Here is an 8,075-nt window from a genome sequence, read left to right as displayed (position 1 = left end):
TGTGAGAGCCTCTAATGCAGCTACAGAAGGGGATTCAGCACTCCTCCTCTGATTTCATCTAGAATTCCCATATTCAGCTTTATGGGTGGCTAAGTCATCAATGATCTTCCACCCCTTAGTCTCTTCTATATAATCAGCAAATCGGCCATTGGTCGCATGAGATCCAAAATAGCCCCTCGATCGTCATATGACCCGTTATAGAGAACCGATTGCAAAGGCTCCATTTTTCGAAACCATGGTGCGGAATGGTTCGCACCAGCTTCTTGAAACGGACCCATGCTTCATGAAAGTTCTCATCAGGTCCCTGTTTAAAGCTCGTGATCTGAGCTCTAATGGCATTTGTCTTCGAGGCAGAGAAGTATTTCTTGTAGAATGCCAGGGCCAAAGAATTCCAGTCGGTGATCCCATGAGCAGCTCGATCCAGATCTCTGTACCACTCCCTTGCAGAATCACAGAGTGAGAATATAAACATAGTCTCCTTTATCTGGTCCTGGGTCACACCGGTCGGTGGGGGTATAGAGAGCGATGAATCGATAAATATCTCCATATGCTTGGCCGCATCTTCATTTGCAAAGACACCCCGAATCGGTTTCTCTCAACCAAGTTGATATAGGAAGGCTTTGGTTCGAATTTCCTATCAGCTCCAGGTAATTCGAACCCCTTGTAATGATTTTCAGCTGTCGGCTCAGAATGACTTGCTATAGTTGCTTCTTCAGCCATGATTGGAATGTCTGGAGAAGTGACTGTCTCAGCTGAAGAAGTAGAAGCAGAAGATGTAGGTGGATCTTCTTCGAACAGCTTGTTCTCGTAGTAACTAGACAGAGTACTCATCTCTTCCTCTGTCGGTAATACCCTTGATGATCGTCTCAACTCACGCAAGGATTTCTCAATCTCAGGATTGAACGGTACTAGTTCACCACCCTGTGACCTGCGCATAAGAAGAAACTACAAAAAGGATATAAGAAAAGTCCCTTAAACTAAGAAAGACTAAATAAAAACAACTAAAAATTAGAACAATTGCCTCCCCGGCAACGGCGCCAAAATTTGATACCCGTCGTTGTGAGGACCAAAAATAAAATTTATATTTCCTATTAAAACTAACCTAGGCTAGTGGTAACAGGGTTGAACCACAAGGAGGCGAATGTAATTAATAATTGTCTAATTCTAGTCTAAGGTAACGAATGTGGGGGTTGAATTGATTTGATCTATAGCTAAAGGCAATAAAAGACAATAAACTAAATAAACGGATAAAACAGATAAAAGAAGGGTACTAGGATGGTCGGTTCACTATAGTTTCGGCGGCAGCATACTAAGTAGGTCTAAATCAACACATGAGGCGGGAAAACAAGAGGTCCTCTCGGTCCACTCTTAACAAATAGCATCTTTCGATCTCGCTATAAGTCCCTAATATCACTACTACTGACTCTCGTCCTGAAAAGTGACTTATAATCTAAACTTTACCTACCTTTCGATCTCAGCATAGTTTAGTCATTTTAATTGATGATCTAACAACTTTCCCTATCTTTCGATCTAAAGGGCCAGTCATAAATTAAGCATTCAACTAGTCGCATGCATTCGATTCGTCAAATACAACATTTAAATCAATTAAAACGAAGGTAAACCTCATGTGGTTAGTCGATCGACCAGGTATGGCGGTCGATCGACTGACACGCGATTTCAGGCCATGTTAATACTAATGCCGCCTACACTATAATTCCCTTACATCCTAGCACGAATAAATTAGCTACTCATACTAAGAATGATAACAACAGTAAGATTGATTATTAAATCTACTGAATTCATGATAAAAACGATTAAACAAATAGACAACATAAAACAATAATATCGGCTTTGGGAAACTAGCTAGCAATTTCTATATTACGAATGATAATAAAACAATAAGATTGAAATTATGAAGCGAAAGAATACCAGTAGAAATTGCGGAGAAAGGATCTGAAACCGATTGCAAAAAAGTAAACTTTATTAAAGAACAAGTAAACTATCAATGTTGAATTGTGTTTTGAACTGAATGATAAAACCTAATGTAACTGGATAAAAACTTGATAATTTTCTGAATGCTAAAGCTACGTTATAAAGGAAAAGTACACAGCTATTATTCCTAAACCTAATCTCTCATGGGCTTCAAGTTTCTCGATCTTTTAATTCTCGTCTAAAGTAGCGGCTTGGTCGATCGACTAAGCATGGCGGTCGATCGACTGCTCTGAGCTGAACAGTAGCTACTGGAACCCGCAGGTTGGTCGATCGACTGAAGTAGCTGATAGTTGACTTCTATAATCTCGTGGATTTGTCTTTTGGGCCTTGAAACGCGCACCAAGCTCGTTCCTTAAGTGAATTCTTCACGTGAAATGCAATGCAGGATACTCGAGGACGGATTTAGCTCAATTTCCGTTGAATTCTCCACATTTCTGCAATAATGTACAAAAACACGAAAGTAGACGGAAATAGGGGAAATGGTAGCTTAAACTACACAAATGAGCTCTGAAATGCGTGTAAAATGAGGCATAAAACATCATATAAATGACACACATCAGCTTTAGATCCGTCGGTTTTGTCTCGACAAGGGTCTCGAAACGATTAGAGATGTTCGGAGTCGCCACCAAGCATATGTGGGATGCTTGGAACCCGTTCGAATCCACTTTATACCTCGGTCAAATGAAGCACAAAGCAGTGTTTGACATAGGTACTAAAGATAAGGAATCGTCCCTCTTTAATATCCTATCTCTAGAATGACTCTCGTACGCCCTGGATAAGGTCGTCCACTATCCAAAGTTTCTGAGTAAGAGGTGAAGGTACGTATTGGGAAGCCCTTTAATCAGACACCCAATCCCGCCAGCGGAAGCGGCCTCTTCTGATCGATCTTATTGGTTGAATGCAAAAGTTGATAAAACGGTATTAATTCATGAATGCGCATCCAATAATTTAAACCTAACATTTGAGAGCTTTCTAGTCGGTTGATTTAATCCAAGTATCATGTATAAGATGTCTAGTTGGATTTATGATTGATTTTCATGCAAGACGGAAATTAAACATCCATTTACCAAATTAGGTTTATGGTGGTGCATAACGTGATCCATTTGTCTTAATAAGACGTTTTGCAAATATGGTTTTGAATGAGCAAGTTAATCGTCTGATCCGTCCTATATCCGGGTTAGCCGGAGTCGGGATCGTCCTAGACTAATACTGGAAAGGGAACAAACCCTGCACCAGGCAGCCAGATGAGGCGCGAGCCTATTGGCGATGTAAGGGGGTCTCCCCTGGTTTGAAAATAGGAAAAGAAATGGCCTGTTTAGACGCGGGTCAATCATCGGTATAAGACGCATTCTGACCATTGAAAAACGTATATAAAACGTATTGAAAATGGGTATTTGGACCCGTTTTGGTTTGAAAGGATCGTTTAGGTCGTATTTTTGTTGATTTGAGGAACGAGACTTGAATAATCATCATTGTTTTGATGATATTCGATGTCTGGTTCGACTTTATAAGCTTGACATGAATAGTTTTGAAAATAATTATGAACTAATTGTTTTAAGTTCATTTGAATATAATTAGTCAATACTCATCATCGTACTCGGGTTAAAATCCGACTTGGTATGTAGAACCAAGGATGACTTTGTGTTGGTGACTAATACATTTATTTTAAAAATGTAAAGAAATGATGAAAGGCTTTAAAATACCTTCCAAAATGTAAAGAAATGAAATAAAATGCTTTAAAATACCTCTTAAATGTAATTAACCAAATATTATCACCGAAACACGGATTAAACCGTCATGGTATTAAGAACCAAGGTTGAAAAATGCTTTATGGTTAAAACTTGTAAAAGAAAATAAAATGGGTTTAAAAATACTTGAAATGGTAAAAACCGATTACAAATATGAAAATGAAAAATAGAGGAAAAGAAGAGACCAAACACGGATTGGACTTAAGGCTGGGCAGGCTGCTTTAGGCGCGAGCCTATGTGCTAAGTAAGTAGCCTCTGCCTCAACCAAAAAGTCCGATTTTGGCTTATTCTTCCCATGTTTTGGACCATGTTATGCATGATTTAGCATGTTATAGTCATGAAACAAGTAAAGACATGATAAAAGAAGGATTTTTACACCCTCATACTTACATGCTTGGTTTATGGCGAGAAACCGACGTAAGTGTATCAACTCGTTTGGTCGGAAAAGATTCGGTTTAAAACCGTTTTAGTAAGTAAAAAGAGTGTTTTATTAAGTTTATTGATGGTGTAGTGGTCAAAATGGTTGGTCAAGTTATTTAATGCACGATGATGATACCAAACAATGTGTAAGGCTTGTATTTACGATCGGTAGGTCGTAAATACGTGTTGGATTGTGACTTATGAAGTCGAGTCGAGAATTTTAAGGGAGAAAGAGGGGGCAGACACTCGCGTAAGTTCTCAAATGGGGGCATTTGAGGGGTATTTATAGGAAAATGAGTGGTTGTGTGAGTTTTGAGCGACGTGGCCACCTGGGCTGCTCAAAGAGGCGCGAGCAATGTAGCACGTCTTCGAGGTGTCTTGTCGCTTTCACACAAATGCAATCATGATTTGTTCTATCCTAAGATTTGTAAGCACATGTTTGGTACTTGACCATACATGAATCCGGGAAATCTTAACATGGAAGGATTTGAATGGTTTGTTTTTTTTTGTTTGACGCGGTTTGACTCATTGTTGGAGTCGGGATTTGAATTTTTGAGTCGGTTTTTGGTCCGGTGTCGGTTTTGACTCTAGTTAGTGTCATTGCGACCATGTCGTCATGCATTAAATACTCTAGGTACTTTTGAAAAGTTTTGAAAAGTTTTATTTTCGAAATCGTTTTAAGTTTTCCGACGTAAAGTTGTACACGAAGTGTCGATCAAACGCCGCTATTCCAAGGCATGTTGTAGTCCGATAATCATCGAGTGTTTGTCGGAGTCTCAGCAGACACTCGGTATTTACACAGCCCCCACTTTGACTGAGGCTTGGACAGGGTGAAAGTCAAAGTAGTGCCCCCAGGTCAATCGAAGATTACAACCTGGAGACCCAAGCGACGTCCAGGCAGCTCGAAAGGATTCAGGCCAAGGACCTGCCGTCGGGAAGGGCGACGCCAAGGCGACTCGAGGGTACGAGCCAAGGACCTATCGTCGGGAACAGTTTAGAGTCTGTCGACTGTGCGTGCGGTCGTTTAAAGTCCGTTAGACTACGTACAAAGGCTCGCCAGCCATAAGAAGGAGTCATACCTAAGGCATCTTCGGATATGTCCTTGCGTGTTTGCGGACAAAGGCTCGCCAGCTGTGGTGCGTATATGAGGAGGGCTCACCAGCCGCGGCGCGTTGTAAGGCTCGCCAGCCATGGGGCGTATATGAAGAGGGCTCGCCAGCCGCAATGCGTTATAAGGCTCGCCAGCCATGGGGCGTATACGAGGAGGGCTCGCCAGCCACGATGCATTGTAAGGCTCGCCAGCCATGGGGCGTAAATGAGGAGGGCTCGCCAGCTGCGATGCGTTGTAAGGCTCGCCAGCCATGAGGCGTATATGAGGAGGGCTAGCCAGCCGCGATGCGTTGTAAGGCTCGCCAGCCATGGGGTGTATATGAGCAGGGCTCGCCTGCCGCGAAGCGTTATAAGGCTCGCCAGCCATGGGGCGTATATGAGGAGGGCTTGCCAGCCGCAATGCGTTGTAAGGCTCGCCAGCCATGGGGCGTATATGAGGAGGGCTCGCCAACCGCGATGCGTTTTAAGGCGCGCCAGCCATGGGGCGTATATGAGGAGGGCTCACCAGCCGCGATGCGTTGTATGGCTCGCCAGCCATGAGGCGTATATAAGGAGGGCTCGCCAGCCGCGATGCATTGTAAGGCTCGCCAGCCATGGGGCGTATATGAGGAGGGCTCGCCAGCTGCGGCGCGTTGTAAGGCTCGCCAGCCATGGGGCGTATAGAAGGCGGGCTCGCCAGCCGCGATGCATTGTAAGGCTCGCCAGCCATGGGGCGTATATGAGGAGGGCTCGCCAGCTGCGATACGTTGTAAGGCTCGCCAGCCATGAGGCGTATATGAGGAGGGCTCGCCAGTCGCGATGCGTTGTAAGGCTCGCCAACCATGGGGCGGTCGGTTGATCGACCGTGAGAATAACCGCGTTGGATGGGCTTGTTTTGGAAATAGCGGACTCTTGATGCCGCCGTGGAAATAGTGAATTTTGAATTTCACTATTATTGTTTTTGAAATAAGCGGGTTTCGCGAGGAAGCCCCCTATTTACATTTGAAGGAATAGTGAATTTTGAATCTTCACTACTCGTTTTTGAATTTGAAGTGGCGGTTTTAATCGCCGTTTGTTTGAGTTTTGAAGGAAATTGCGAATTTTGAATTTTCGCTATTACGTTTGGAGTGACGGTTTATATTGCCGCCGTTGACATGTGAAGGAAATAGTGAATTTTGAATCTTCACTATTGCTTTTGAAGTGACGGTTTATGTTGCCGCCGTTGACAGATGTGGTGAAAATAGTGAAATTTGATTTCCAACTATTATTTTGAAAATGACGGTTTTAATTTCCGTTGTTCGAAATTTGAAGAAATAGTGAATTTGAATTTTCACTATTATTTTTGAAAATGACGGTTTGAGTTGTTGTCGTTTGAAATTTGAAGAAATAGTGAATTTTGAATTATCACTATTATTTTTGAAAATGACGGTTTTAATTGCCGTTGTTTGAAATTTGAAGAAATAGTGAATTTTGAATTTTCATTATTATTTTTGTATTTGCAAAATGACGGTTCCTAATGTCGTCATTGAAAATTTGAGGTTTTATGGGAAATTGGGCCAAAGCCCAAAATTCCGCTACAATAGAGCAGGGAGTACTCCATTGAGGCGCGAGCAAATTGGCGAGGTAAAGGGCCTTCCCTAGTTTCCTGTAAAAGACGCGAGATTGGTTTGCATACCATTCTCATTTCATCTTCTTCAACCTCTCGACAAAACCGCACAAAACCGCCATTGTTGGTCTTTTAGCTTGCTCCCATTCGTGCCATTATCAACATGTCATCTCAAGATATGTATTTCCTCTTGAATCCATTTGAATTTGTTGGTCTTTTTGATAGATTGAATTAGGGCAAAATTTTTACCCTTGAAAATTGATTTGGGCGTTTTTGATTGAGCCCATTTCGAGTGAAATTGATGATTGCATTAGGTTAGAAACCTGTTTAGGAGTATAGGGGTGCTTTTAGTTTGCATTTTGGTCCCCGTTTGCGTCCTCTATGCTCGAAAAACGTGAGTGGGGCGAAGAAACCGTCTCATTTCAAAATGCCAAGTTTATTTGCTTGGGTAATGGATCCCACTAGGTTGCATTGTAGTCGGGAAAGACCTTATTTGCCATTGTGGACCTTTGTTGGGTATTGTGGGTAAAATTGGAATTTTTGCCTTTTAGGACGGTCTTATGTCTGACAGAATAAGCGCCTGTTTAGGGCTTGAATTGAGTCAGTTTGCCTTGAAATAGACCTTATTGGTAGTTTAGGTCGCTTTGAGACGTGGTAAAATCACATTGCCTCGTTGTGGTCGTATTTTGAAATTTTGACCGGTTTGCGCTCAAATTGGCGTAGAAATTGCCTCTTTGAGTTGTAGAAAATACCCCATTGCATCGGGTACGTATTTTGGGTTGTTGGCGGACCTTGTGCAGGTCTTGAGGTGCCATTTTTGCTTGTCGTTGTTTTGACGCGTCTTTTGCTTGAAAAGAAGGGCGGGTCGTTTTTTAGTGCGTTTTTGTGAATTGTCTTTGTTTGGTTGGGTTTGGGCGGGATTGCCCTTATTCTGCTTTGCAGGTTTTTTTGGATTTGTCCATTTTACGCCGTCGTAATGCCGAAATTTTGGCTGACGTTCTTTGTTTGCAGGAGAGTGTTCGGGACCTACTGCGTCTCATGCTGCGACTTTAGAGGACCTGTTTGGGACAGGGTCGGTTAGTGCACCTGCCGTGACAGTGGAGGACGCTTCTGAGGAGGAGGGGCCCTACGAGGAGGCTGTTAGGGCCGGGAGGGCCGCTGAGGTCCGTGAGGAGCCCGTTGTTGGGGCTGCTAGCGTTGAGAGAGCTCAAACTGGGTCT

The 8,075-nt window shown here is 42.9% G+C and overlaps 1 non-coding gene across 1 annotated transcript; it reads left to right on the top strand.

The window, feature by feature from the left end:
- Positions 1–230: 230 nt before the first annotated feature.
- On the top strand, positions 231–337 carry LOC141609880 (small nucleolar RNA R71). Its single transcript, XR_012527786.1, has one exon. It is a non-coding gene; the product is annotated as a small nucleolar RNA R71 (small nucleolar RNA).
- The last annotated feature ends 7,738 nt before the right edge of the window (positions 338–8,075 follow it).

This window comes from Silene latifolia, chromosome 10, assembly GCF_048544455.1.
Source record: "Silene latifolia isolate original U9 population chromosome 10, ASM4854445v1, whole genome shotgun sequence".
Taxonomy (NCBI): Eukaryota; Viridiplantae; Streptophyta; class Magnoliopsida; order Caryophyllales; family Caryophyllaceae; genus Silene; species Silene latifolia.
Note: the sequence above shows the minus strand (reverse complement) of the source record. Positions and strands in the feature narration are given on the sequence as shown.